The following is a 14,292-nucleotide window of genomic DNA, read 5'->3' on the forward strand; positions in this document are numbered from 1 at the left end:
TATGAAGTATAAGTAGCTAATATAGGTTTTGGCTCATCTTAAGGTAAACAATACCCTCCCACCCCACAATGGAAATCAGATTGCCATATTGCCCAATTGCACCGCCAGTGTTGCCAAGGCCAAGGCTGCATTCCCAGATATACGGAAAGCACTATGAGGCCAGAAAGGAATCCACTAAGGTCTACTCTACCCAGCTAGACTTCGGATCTCACACCAGGACAAGAACAAGGAGTTTCTAGATCCTGAAAAGGCCATGGAGTGTATCAAGAACATTCCCCCACCAACAGATTTGGAAGGCTGAGTGTATCCTTGCCCGTACTTAACCAAAACAGTATGAACCAGTGATAATAATGATAAGTGACATTTACATCTTAATATTTTATTGATATGTCATTACTCTTTGTTCACTACTAGAATCTCACTGGGTGCATTAAACAGGGCAAATTGTGCTTTATAGCTAACAATTTAATATGTTGCTTGTATGAAACAGAGTTCTATCTCCTTATGGCAGTCACTCACTTACTTTTTATCATATCTACCTCCTTAATAGTTATATTGAGAGAAGACTAATAAAATTTTTACGTAGCTTGATTTTGTGGGCAATTCAGGTGGATACATAACCATAAGAAGCTGTTTGATTTGATATACCTATGTTGGATTCTGCAGGAGCCTGAATGCTGATCTTTGATAATTTGGGTTTCTTTTTTTTTTTCCTTATCTTAGCACACTCAACTTAGCAGCTAGGGACAAGGTCCCAAGTACTGTTGATGATGTTTATTAACTGTAGTTTTAACAGGTTCTGTGTTTTTGTTGTTCTGCTCCCTCTGTTCCCCAGGATTCTGTGTTGAACATAAGAACAGCGAGGTTATCATCTCTTTTCCTTACTCACAGTCCTATTTCTTATGTTAAAGTAAAAAATTCTGGTGTAGTAATTATTTTTATTTATCCCACTCCACTTGGTATCACTGCTTAGTCTCACTCCTTAAAACCTACATAACAAGACATGGTCTGTGTACAATACATTTACCCCCGCCTCCCATCTCTGTCCCCTGGCTTTGTTTACCAGGGAATCAAAGTACAAATTGCATACTGTGAGTAATGGATGCACAAAAAATTATAAGCTATATTGTGAAAGGTCTTCATAATCCTGTTAAGAAAAAGAAAATATTACACCAGCTTAGACAAGTTAATTGTCAGATAGCATTCCTACAGGAAACCCACCTATCTGATGTGGAACATGAAAATCTAAAAAAGTCACGGGCAGACAAAGTTTATTACTCCTCCCACCGCTCAGGGAGAAAGAAAGGAGTCTTCATACACAGACAAATAAATTTCACAAAAACATTAATGCATAAAGACACAGAGGGGAGATATATATTTCTTAACAGACTAATTGACAGTATAGATGTGTCCTTGATGAAGACGAGCCTGGTTTTATTAGGACACTGTTTAATATGGTATTGAAGCATAGCACTGGTCTGCTGCTGATGCAAGGGGATTTGAACTGTGTAATGTCGAAGCTAATGGCTTCTAAAGCCCCCCTAGGACATAGACCAACAACCAAACAATGGAGATTTCATACATCTCTTATGAAGTTTAGCGAAAGTTCAGTTCCATTCAATTTTATTTGTATAGCGCCAAATCATAATATTAATTATCTCAAGGCACTTTACAGGGTAAGGTCGAGACCTTACCTTGTTATAGAGAAAAACCCAACAGTTCCCACAAAGAGCAAGCGCTTGGCGACAGAGGGGAGGAAAAACTCCCTTTTAACAGGAAGAAACCTCCAACAAAAACGGGCTCAGAGTGGGCGGCCGTCTGCCTCGACCAGTTGGGTTTAAGAGGAGAAAGACAGGATGGGGGGAGGAGAGAGGAAAAAGAGAGAGAGAGAGAGAGAGAGAGACCAGTAACAGCTGTATAGGTAATGGCATTATCAAAAATAATGATAGATAACAGTGGTTAATAGTAATGATGAATAGTGGTGGATCTGGATCCCGCTGCTCCAGAAACAGAGATACCTGCAGAATGAGGACAGAGAGAGGGAGAGAGAGGAGAGGCACAAACTACAGGAGAGAAAAAAAATACAAAGTTAATTGCATAAAGTAGTCAAGAGAGAGAGAGCCCAGTGCATCATGAGAATCCAATTCTATCCTGGATTTTACAGGGAGCCAATGCAGAGAAGCTAACACAGGAGAGATGTGATCTTGTTTCCTAGTTCCTGTCAGTACTCGTGCTGCAGCATTTTGGATCAATTGGAGGCTTTTTATTGCATTTTTGGGACATCCTGAAAATGAAGAATTACAGTAGTCCAGTCTTGAGGTAACAAACGCATATACTAGCATACATAACAGCATCCTAGACACAGGATGGGTCTGATTTTTGCAATGTTGCGCAGGTGGAAGAAGGCTGTCCTAGAGACTTGCATTATATGTGAAGTAAGGGACAAGTCCTGGTCAAAAATGACACCAAGCTTTCTGTGTGTAGCACTGGAGGCCATGGTGATGTCATCCAGAGTCATTGATGGTCAGATAATGTATTTCTGTGGTGTTTTGGGCCAATTACAATAACTTCAGTTTTGTCTGAATTTAAGAGTAAGAAATTACTGGTCATCCAGGTTTTTATGTCCTTAAGACACGCCTGAAGCTTGGCCACCTGGTTGGTCTCACCTGGCCTCATGGATAAGTACAGCTGGGTGTCATCTGCATAACAATGGAAATTAATCCAATTCTCCCAAATAATATTTCCCAGATGAAGCATATATAAAGTGAAAAGTATTGGTCCTAGCACAGAACTTTGTGGAACTCCATGACTGACTTTGGTGTGCATAGAGAATCATTATTAACATGAACAAACTGGAGTCTATCTGACAAATGACTTAAACCAGCTCAGTGTGATTCCTTTAAAGCCAACCATATACTCTAGTCTCTGTAATAAAATCTTATGATCGATGGTGTCAAATGCAGCACCAAGATCTAGTAGGACAACTAGAGACAAATCCATTGTCTGAGGCTATGAGGAGATCATTGGTAATCTTAACCACCTGTTTCTGTGCTATGATGGACTCTAAAACCTGACTGAAAATCTTCAAACAAACCATTCCTGTACAAATAATCACATAACTGGTTTGCAACGACCTTCTCAAGGTTCAGTCAGGAAGATTATCCTTGCGCGTCACAATCACCATCTATCCATACGCTCAGCCACCCATCTTGCCTTTATCCAATCACAACCCAACACAGTGACTTTCAGCCAATCACTTGCAAGCTGTCAAATTTTAAAAGTGCTGTCTCTCTCTGCTCTCATTCAGCTGTCATTTCGGCAGCATGTTGATTCCATGGCACTACCTTACCTCTTGTATGGCGTTTGCTCATTTCCTCTTACTCTGCTGCATCCTTGTCCAATGTCCAATTCTGAATCTGATCCTCTAGAGGATCTCAACCCGAGCGGCAAACTCCTCCTGGATGAAGCTCAGTTTCACCGTAAGAGTGCCTGCATTGTTTCCACCAGATCAGCCTTGGCGCAAAAAATATACGAGCTGTTAGAATCCCAGTTATGGGATTAAGGTGTCGCCCCAGGGCTTGATCTGGGCCAATTGCACAAGCTGGCAATCTTATTTCCAGGGAGCAATTCACCTGATGCTTCTCCACATCCCGCAGAACAGCCCCCGGTTCCTGCTAAAGTCCAAGTGGCCGTAAACGCCCCAGAAAATCAGCAAATTCCCATCCAAAAAAGTGGCTGTCAAACCAACTGCTTCCATCACCCCCAGCGTCTCTGCTGCTCCAGTTGCTCCAGCCACCTCAGTCATGTCACCTACTGATCCCTGCTGGTCACCATGAAATCCTTGGTGAGATCCGTTCAAACCATCAATTCACACCTGCAGGTGCTGGAAAATGCATCAGTGTCCACGTCCGTCGCTCATGCCTCCTCGATTCAGCCCAGCTCAATCCCTCCACATGCCCTGAGTGCCCCCAAAGCTCATCACTCTCTTGCCTCTGCTATCCCTGCACCTGCAAGAATATAAACTTAGCACAAAAAGTAAGGAAGTTTGTGTTTGGTAGATTATTTCTTTGTTGTAACAATGCTTCTTGGCAATAAATCTTATACCGTTGGAAAACCTGTTTATTTCCCTATTATATGGTACCACATTTGTAAGGAACATGCATTTGTGGGATGAGCAGCAGAGCTGAGTATGTGGGTTGCACCCGTGAAAGATTTGCCAAATCTTCTCTGCCAATGCCAAACAGCCTTTTTTTGCAGTTGTCTCTTGTTTGGTGTTGTTTGGTGGATTGGATGATTGAAGTCTGAAGAAACAAGACATATTGGCAATTTAACAATTTATTCATTTAACAAACAGGAGCCTCAGTAGCGTGTGGAAAAACCATACACAGTCACAACAGCCTGGCACCTCCTCCTCATTCTGGTAACCAGTCTGGTCACACACTGCTGTGGGATGGCATCCCATTCTTCGACCAGCATTTGTCGCAAGTCAGCCAACATGGTTGTGTTGGTCACTCTGGCACAAACAGCATGCCTATGCTGATCCCAAAAGTGTTCATTTGGGTTGAGGTCAGGACTGCTGGCGGGCCATTCCATCCTCTCCGCTCCCAAATTCTGGAGGTTGTCTCTGATAAACCCCACTCTGTGTCATCTTGGAGGATAGAGTTTCCATATCTCCCATATCCCATATCTCCACAGTCCCAGACTGTGCGTGACTATGCGTTCACGCTCTCCCCTGTTAAGCTGAATAGAAAAGTGTGTTTGCAACAGTTTGAATATTTGCTACTACCACCAAGATCTGCACCCACGGCGGCTCCACCCAGGCCCACGCCCTAGGCTTCCGTGCTCACCGCGGCGGCCCTCCTACTCGTCACGGCCTAGCCCTCACAGCTCCTGCACCACCAAGATCTGCACCCGCGGCAGCTCCACCCGGGCCCGCACCCTAGGCTTCCATGCTCACTACGGCGGCCCTCCTGCTCGTTGCGGCCTAGCCCTCGCGGTTCCTGTTGCCGGCGACGATAACGATAACGTAATTACAGTGAACTGTGCTGGAGACCTCCAGACCCAGTTGATCAGTGTTATTGATTAATGTTTATTCTCACAGTGCAATCAATCATCACGTGAGTGTGCGTTGATATTAAGTGTGGTTCACTGTTTTTAGTTTTTCGTTAATTTCATCGTTAAAAATGGGCGTCAGAACATCTGTTGGAATTATTCTTCATCTCTTTCAGAATAAGTAACATCACTGTCTGCTTGGATTGATTATTGCATTTACACTCACTCAATGCCCCTGAAGTGACTATTAGTTTCTATTATTTATTGTAAAACAGTACAGCAGTTTTTACAACTAGCCGGAGTGAGTACTGTATTTTCAGATAACTGTGCGCAGTTCATCTATTAAGAGTGCTTCTTATTGTACCATTTTCCTGCTAGAATAACATACATATCTCACTATTACAATGTTTCTTTCCATCCGGCCAAGGTCTGGATCATTGGGGACAGCTACATCTATTGCGGAGCCCAGAGAGCTACAGAGACCAAGGGGAACAACCTTGGTGATGATGGTGTCTCCATCCATTGCTTTGGCTGGGGTGGTCTGAAGTGGAAGCTGTCTAACACTTCTTCTACTTGTTACTGAAAATGAGGGATTGAACAATTTATTATGCAAACTTGTGACAGTGCACCTTTACCTTGATCCACAAAAGTATTTTATTTTTTATAAAGTTACTGAATTTAGTAATTTTTTTTACATACCTTTCCAGTGTTGTTGGTGGTTACTGATTTTGTTGAAATTGATGATTTTTAAAGGTGCAATAAAAGTATTTATGAATCTCTTTGTCTAAGTTTGTTGATGGTTTTATGGTATGAATTATATCTGGTATAAATTTCGGCAATAGCAACATGCACAGATTGTACAACAGTGCACTGATAGAGGTTTTGCCAGAATTTGTAATTACAAGGTTGTTTCTGTTAGCTCCAATAAACAACATAAATAATATAAAAATTGATCAAATATTAATGTACTAGAACATTGACAATGAAGGATCAAAAGCCAGATATTTTAGTTTGTGCTTTCCATGTGTTTTATGTACTTTATGTACTATGAATTATCAATTTCAATGACACTGAACACTTATTCACCAAACTGTAGTTAAATTCATCACAGGGTGTATGGTAAATCTGAAAACCCAGGCAATACTTCTGTAGTTCATAGAAAATGCTCTCAGTACACTTTAATCACAGTAGGTTTATTTAAAAATCCATAAACAAAACTACAATCACAAATTAGAAAAGCACATTAAACACATTTCAATGACAGTAACAGCAGATATGAGTAAAACTAATGTACATAAACTGTTCTTCACTATACCACCAACTAAGGATGTTGTCCATGCAGCCTCCTTTCTCCACAACCAGATGAATGGAAACAATATTGTGCTCCATACATGAGGTCCTCCTTCTGTTGGCAGTGGTCCTTCAGTTTTTAGCGTGGATATCTTTCAAATTACAGTAAAAGATTTAAGTTCAGACATGATGGATCAGTTTATCACATACATAAACCAGCTGTCAGGATAACTGCATAAATGTCTACTTCAGTTGAGAACTGTTGTGTATGCACTTACAGTATCAAATGAATGAACTGCTACATGTTGTGTACTAATGTTATTTTCTACATTATGTATTATACAGAACTTCTAACTGTATTGTGCCGATCGGAGTGAATGAACAGAACAGAACTTCTACATAGAGAATCTAACGTGTGCCTTTTGTGCACAACACATCAACACACCACAGTTAACACTTGACTTCAGGGCAACATAATCTCTAGGGTACTTTAGATTATGAGTATATTTGATTGTCCAGTAATAAGAATATCTGGGTCAAATAAAAGGACAGCTCCGGTAAATGCTATTGCTACTATCTGCTGCTTGTGAACTGAGGACCTGATCAGAAAATGTAGTATTGGCTTCTGTTGTTCCAGTCAGCATAATTTACAGTCTACATGTTAACCACATTTAAATTACATTAAGGTGAAGTTAACCTGAACTTTCACAACATCCAAACTGACATTTTAAGAACTTGCATTAATGGAGTTCAATATGAGCACAACTCACTAACGCAGTACACTTCAACTGGATCCTGTGTTCCAGAAACACAAAAATAACATTGGTACCTTAACATTAGTTATATGCACATTTTAGTTGGGCTTTTAACATTATATTCAAGCACGTATTAACACCTCTAGAATAAACAGAGGTCACCATCCCGGCGGGGCCAGGTCCCTTTAGCATAGAAAACGCTTGGTAATCAGCTAGCGCTAGCTAGCCAGCTGGGTTAGCCAGGTGCATTTGTAATTACTACACTACGATATCAATTGGAAATTGTGATGCTAATTTTGGCTAGCAAAAACAGGCTTACTCTAAAAATAAAATGTACTTACCATATAAACTGATCAGCCGATTCCTTAGAATGTCTTTTGGTTCAACCAGACGCTGAACAACGCTGACATTTTAGGCGAACAAAAAGTTAAAACTAACTTTCATGAATTGAAAACACGATGGAAGGTCTGTGTAACTGTATGTGGAAAACTCCAGGACGAAAACACTACACCCAAAAAGTTCACGGCTTATTCAACATCGTTGGTTCTGTGAGAAGGGACTGCTCTTGATTGACAAGCCACAATGTGTCAATCATATGTTAGCCACGCCCTAATGCATACCCTACTTTATCATCTATTTTAATTTAAATGGGACTATAATTTTAAAAATGAACATCATGTTGTATTGAAGAAGACTTGAAACTAGCGATTGAGACCATAAACTCGTTATGAAAACATTTACTGGGGTCATAAACCAAGTGAGAAGTAGGGTCACTTTCTCATAGACTTCCATACAATCGGACTTCTTTTTGCAACCAGTGGTGTCGCCCCCTGATGGTCATTCGATAGAATGCAGGTTTAAGGCTCTTCCGCATTGGCTTCATTTTCCGGAGCCGGCATCGACGTCCATTTTTATATACAGTCTATGGCCTTAACCCAAATTACCTCTGAGAGAGAAAAAGAAAACTTCTCAAAAAAATAAAATAAAATAATACAGGCTACACGTTATGACTCTCACTACATAAACATTTACATTCACACAAATGTGATAATACATTAGTGGGTATCACACGCTCCTTGGCAAAAATAAAATGGCTCCTGATATTTCCAAGAACTTCTTTAACACTTTTAACGATTTTAACTCTTTACCTCTGTAGTCTTCAAGTCTCTATTTAACGGGCAAGCATTGTATGTGAAATGTATGTTGCTGGTGCATGATAAGTATATGGCCTGTATGGTGTCTGGGTGCACAAGATGGGGTGTGGACATGGCATACAAATAGGTTGGATGTATGGCACTAATGGGTGTGGAGGTGAACTGTGATGGGGAGTACCCACAACAGGGGAGTATGGTGCTGTGTGTCCAACTATTGAGTTAACTGTAGCCTATGGCTGCACTTATGGTTCGCCTAATGACTCATATATGAGAATCTGTCATGGCTTTCTTTCACGGGTTGTTCTTCTAACCCATGAGTGAGTGTGCTCTACAGGGAGGGTCAGTGATTGGGTTTGTGAGTCATAATCCAGGTGCTCATCACTTTTCTCTGCTCTCTCATGTCCGGCGGGTAAAGATAAGTTTTCATCAGTATCTTGTCTTTCTCCAGCCTCCTCTCTCAGAGGCATCTGCAGTTCGGCAGATCCTCAGGTCCTGTTTCTTCAGGTACCAGGACTGGATTTGGTAAAGGTACCGAAGGAAAGGAAGGTACAGGGCGTGTTCCTTCCTTTGCAGGTGTTGAAACAACTGAATGTTCATCTCTTGCTATTTCTCTTACTAGTTCTTGGGTAGTGTCACTCTGATGCCTGGTGGGTTAATCATGGTAATAAAGAGTTCTTTTGTCTGTTCTTTCTGCAGGTATCCTTAACCAGTAACTTGACTGACAGTCGTCATCTGAGTCATTTTCAGAAGTGTTGCTCACATCTGTTTGTTTTTGAGGGTCTGCAACTCTTTTTTGTCTTTGTCTGTGATGTGTTTTTCTTCCCAGGACAGGTCTGGTGGGGGGTGAAGTAACTTCAACTGGTAAGTCGGTCACCAGCAATAGGAGGTTACAGTGCAGTGTTCTGGCTTTTTGCTTGTCTCAGTGTTTGGAACAACTTGTTCTCAAATTCATGACCCTGGTCGTAATGTTGTTTTGATGGATATCCAAACCAAGGTATTAAATCATTAAAAATACACTCAGCAGCTGTTTTTCCACTCTTGTTCTTTGTGGGGTATGCCTGGGCGAATCTTGTAAAATGATCAATCACCACTAGGATATATTCATAACCTCCACAACTAGTTTCCAAATGCAGATAATCAATACATACAAGCTCTAGAAGGAAGTTAGATGTAAGGCTGCCCATAGGAGCTCGGTTGTGTGTGACAGGTTTTTTGGACTTAATCGTGGACATTTTGGCGTGACATAGTCTTCAATTTCCTTGGCCGTAAAGGGCCAATAGAATTTCTTCCTATCAAGGTGGAGTACTCTTTCTGTGCTCATCTCATTATGCAGATATTTCAGAGCTAGTGTTTTATATTTGAAAGGGAGGACCAACTGCCTGTGTTCTTTTGTCAGTCTGTAAAGGAGGCCGTTTTTTAGGTATAATCTGCTCCATTCATGAAGCAGCTTTCGTGCAGCTTCACTTACAGTCTTTCGTATTTCATCAGTCAATTTGGTGTCTGACTTTTTTAACTAAACAGTCTTACCTATGGCTTGATCCTCACTTTAGGCTCTCACAAGCTCATCGTGGCTGATAGTCAGCAGGTGGGAACGAGGCTGCTGGTGAGTGTCTGAGGAGATGTTTAGTGTTGCAACCCAGGCCACATCTTTCCATTCTGCTGCCTCGCTGCTATCCCATGTCGCACGTACTGCTTCATCTGTGAACTCCTCTGTGCAAACTGTTTCATAGGCCTCCATATCCAAGGAAGCTGAGACAGGGTGTCTGCATCCACATTTGACTGTCCAGGCCTATACTTGATGTCAAACCAGAAATCTGAGCATTCCCCAACCCACCGATGACCAACAGCATTGAGCTTTCCTGTACTCATGATGTAGGTCAACGGGTTGTTATCGTGTAAACAGTGAAGTGTGGGGCATAATACAAGTACTCCTAGAACTTCTCACACACAGCCCATTTCAATGCAAGAAACTCAGTTTTCCACTGTGCAGACCGTAGTTACGTTCGGCTGGTGTCAATGTCCTCGAACCATACCCAGTGACTCTCAATTTCCCTTGCTGGCGCTGATAAAGGACAGCTCCGAAGCCCTGGTCTGATGCATCAGTGTGTAGTGTAAAGGAAAGGCTGATATCAGGATATGTTAAGACAGGTGGATTTGTGAGGAAGGTGACAAGTTGTTTGAGGGCTGTCTGATGTTCAGTGGTCCAGGCAACAGGCTCTCAGGAAGGCAGCTGTGTGCGTTTGGTGTTTCTTCCACATGTTGGGGTCTGGCCTTTCCCTGGCTTAGTTTGGAGGAGCTCGTAGATCAATTTTGCATCCGCAAAAAGTCCTGAATGTATGGGCAATAATAGCCCAGAAACCCCATCAGTTTCCTCACTTCACCGACTGTCTGAGGTGTCTTGCTTGTCAGAGCTTGAATGGCTTCAAAGCCTCATGGGTTCATCTTAACTCAATCAGCTGACACAAGGCAGCCCACATACCCAAATTCTTGTCTGAAAAGTTTACATTTCTCAGGCCTCAGTTTTACTCCATGGTGCTGGAGAGCCTTGAGAACTTCAACATGTTCATCAAACGTTCATCAAAGCACATCATCAAGATACAGTACACAACACTTATCTCTGAGGGGGCCAAGTACCTCCTCCATGCTCCGCTGAAAGGCTGCAGGGGCGTTTGAGAGCCCAAATATTTGATCTCTTCAAACAGTGGTTTTGGAACTGATGAGTAGGTCCTCTGTACAGGGATTTCATCAATAAGAGTGACTGACATCTGTAGACTTGGTATACACCCGATGTCATTACTGTCACGGGCAAAAGCTCCAGCTTCTTCCCAAAGCATTTTGTTAACTTTTGCCTTTTGTTCATCATTTAGGTGGCTGAGGTCAACGGGGGGTTGCCATGGAGATAGTTTAGTATCTGCTGATGTTGAAGCAGCACTGTTGACAGTCACTATGAATGCTGGTATTCCAGGAGAATCAGCTGTGATTACTTTTTCAACACAGTGGATGCTGCCTAGGGCTGTCTTTCTAGGTAGAGTGACTGCATGTTTTGTGTTATTACCCACAGGCACAGCTACATAGGGTTTTCTGTGATTCTATACCTCTAACAGACATTCCCCCACATCCAGCTCTGCCAGTCGTGTTACAGCCTGGCTGGGGTTTTTTCCTCAGTGTTTCCTTATGTGTCTTTCGTCGGTCTCCTCCCCCGTGTTCTTGTGTTTCCTCACATCAGGGGCGTGGTGCAGCGCTGGCAGCCTGACCCACCTGCAGCCCATCAGTCATCAAGCCAGTTTAAAACCCCCGGTTCATCACCCACTCTCTGCCAGATTGTTCCGCTTGCTTAATGGTAAACACTTCAGGCCTTACCAAGCCCTTTGTGTTTTTTGAACATGGATAATTGCTTTGTGTTTTTCTAAAGTGCTCATCTGTGTTTTCTCCTCAATCCAGAGTTTCCAGCTCCAGTGCTTCTACCTGCTCCTGCTGTGAGGCCCATTCTGCTCCCGCAACCCGGACTCTCCCTAAGTCTCCACACTCCACGGCCATTCCCTGCCACACCACTCTGAGCTGCTGAGTTCTGACAATAAACCTTCCTATTTCCTTGATCTGCTTGTCTGAGTCTGAATCTGCTCTGGGATCCAATCCAGACAAAAGTACAAGCCCTACCACACATTATCGTCGTCGGGCTCAAACAGAATGACTGGGTCAGACAAATTCATATTGGATGGGCTTGGCACCTGATCCATGCTACTTGTCCTGCTGGAATGACAGTGTCTTGTTCACCTGTCCATATGCGCCCACACTGCCCAGTTGGTTTGTCAGTCTGGATGAAGTTCACGAGCAGTTCTGCTTTTTCCTCTGGTATCAACATAGCATCACTGAGCAGACTGATGAGGGTTGGAACCAGCTTTTCAGGTTGTCCTTGTATCATCTCTTCCAGCACATTAAAACCCAGTAGTGGTCTCTCCAAGACAAGACTGGTGACAAGAAAAGGCACAGTGATCGACAGGCTGGGATCCTCATTCCCCCTCAGATTAACTGTAAGGGCAACCCAGCCCTCAAATGGGAGAGCGTCACCATTCACAGCATAGATTTTTAGCTCCTCTTCGTCAATAATTTCACTCAGTGGCCTTACAACTGTAAGGTAATAATTCTCTTGGAATAATTCTGTTACTTTACTCACCCAGGTGGGAATGGAGAAAGCCTTTCAGCTCCTTTACAGACAGATCTTCCTTGTTCATCAACATGCCCTTGAAATTCCCAGGCTTAATGACTCTGAGGACAGCTCTTACAATTTTTGCATCACTGAACTGCTCCTTTGAGCCCTCTTCAATCTGGCGACAAACACTATTGCAGCTGATGTCTGACCCTTGGTCTCCAATCTGATCCCCCTGAATCTTAAATTCTCTGCACTGGAGATAAGAAAGATCTCTTAAGGAGACCATTTTGCGATGTGTTACAGGTGTGAACTGTTCAGCTAAATGTCTGGTGCCTGATGCATTTTTATTCTGTGACACAGACTGTGTTCCTGCAGGTGACTGATAAGCAGACTGTGGGGTAGGTGTGTATGTGTATGAACTGCATAATTTTCTTACTAAGCTCTTCATAATTTGTGTAGTGGAGCGGGGTTATTTTGAATAGTGGTAAATAGTTGCGACAACGCCGCCTGGGGAATTGCACCCCAAGAAATACAATGGAAAGCCCAAGATTCAAATTACAAGGACTCACAGGTTCGTTGGCTGCTACAACTAGGACAGACGTGTTTCAAAATGATAAGGAGTTTTTATTAAAAATGGCAGGCTAAAGAAGGAAAAAAAGAAATGAATGCACACAATATTAAAACCAGAATCCAGACTGACAGTTAAGCAAGTATGTTCATTAAATTATTTTTCTTTAAAACAATTCTTTAATATATTCTCTAAAACAGTGCTTAAAATATGCAAACTGCCAGTAGTAAATTATGGCAAATGAAAATAAGAGCTAAGCCGAGGTCAACTGAGGAAGGCAGTTTACTACGAGGAGTGCCCAGGGGTGCCACCAATACTCACCTCTAGTAAGTACACACACACACACACACACACACACACACACACACACACACACACACACACACACTGCAAAATGCAGCACTCCACTGCAATCGCAAGTATTTCCTGCAGCTCTGTGTCTTGGGTGGTCATAGTTGTACTAGGCACGATCACCTTTTGTACATATCCCAGATGTGAGGAATAAAGAGTAGGGACTGATCAGTAGCTCTAAGATGTCAAGAAGGGCAGAGTTATCAATACCTGCATATATAGAATTATAGTAATCAGGGCGTAAAGAGATGAATGCATGAGCTGTGGTCTCTAAATCTTGGGCGGATAGAGGTTTAATTTTGGATAGGGATCTAAGGTGGAAAAAAGCGGTACTGACAACTGAGTTGATTTGTTCATCAAATTTTAAGCCAGTATCAAAGATGAATCCAAGATTTCTCGCCTGTGTCTTGTATGCTGTATGCCATCCAGGATTTAACATCCTCAATACAATTTAGAAGGGAATTAACACTAGATGGATCACTGGGTTTCAAAGGGAGTTACAGCTGGGTATCATCAGCATAACAATGATAGGAGACATAATGTTGTCTTAATTTAGACGCTAAAGGAAGCACATATAAAGAGAATAGGATGGGGCGTAAAATGGAACCTTGACATAGACACAAGTAATATTGAGAAATACTTACCCTTCAGCCAAGTGAAGACTAATGTAATAATATACAGTGATGAAACAGTTACTTTCCACTCAAGCTTTGTCGTAGCAAAATCCTGCAAATCCACAAAATTAAACAACAGAACAGATACTGTTATATACATCTGTGATATATAGATATTATATCTACAACAAAGTTTGAATGTTAATCAAACAGATGACAGATACAACCCTGCAGCAACCTTGATTTTGTGAAGTTTCCATGCAGATGTCAGTATGCCTTCACAGTCTGAATGAAGCCAGACATTCATTTGACAATCATGTAGTGTGACTGATGCCGCATAAATGAGTGTCACTTGGCA

The sequence above is a fragment of the Trachinotus anak genome, unplaced genomic scaffold (genome assembly GCF_046630095.1).
Source record: "Trachinotus anak isolate AG129_WGS33_773 ecotype Australia unplaced genomic scaffold, CSIRO_AGI_Tana_v1 ptg000016l, whole genome shotgun sequence".
NCBI lineage: Eukaryota > Metazoa > Chordata > Actinopteri > Carangiformes > Carangidae > Trachinotus > Trachinotus anak.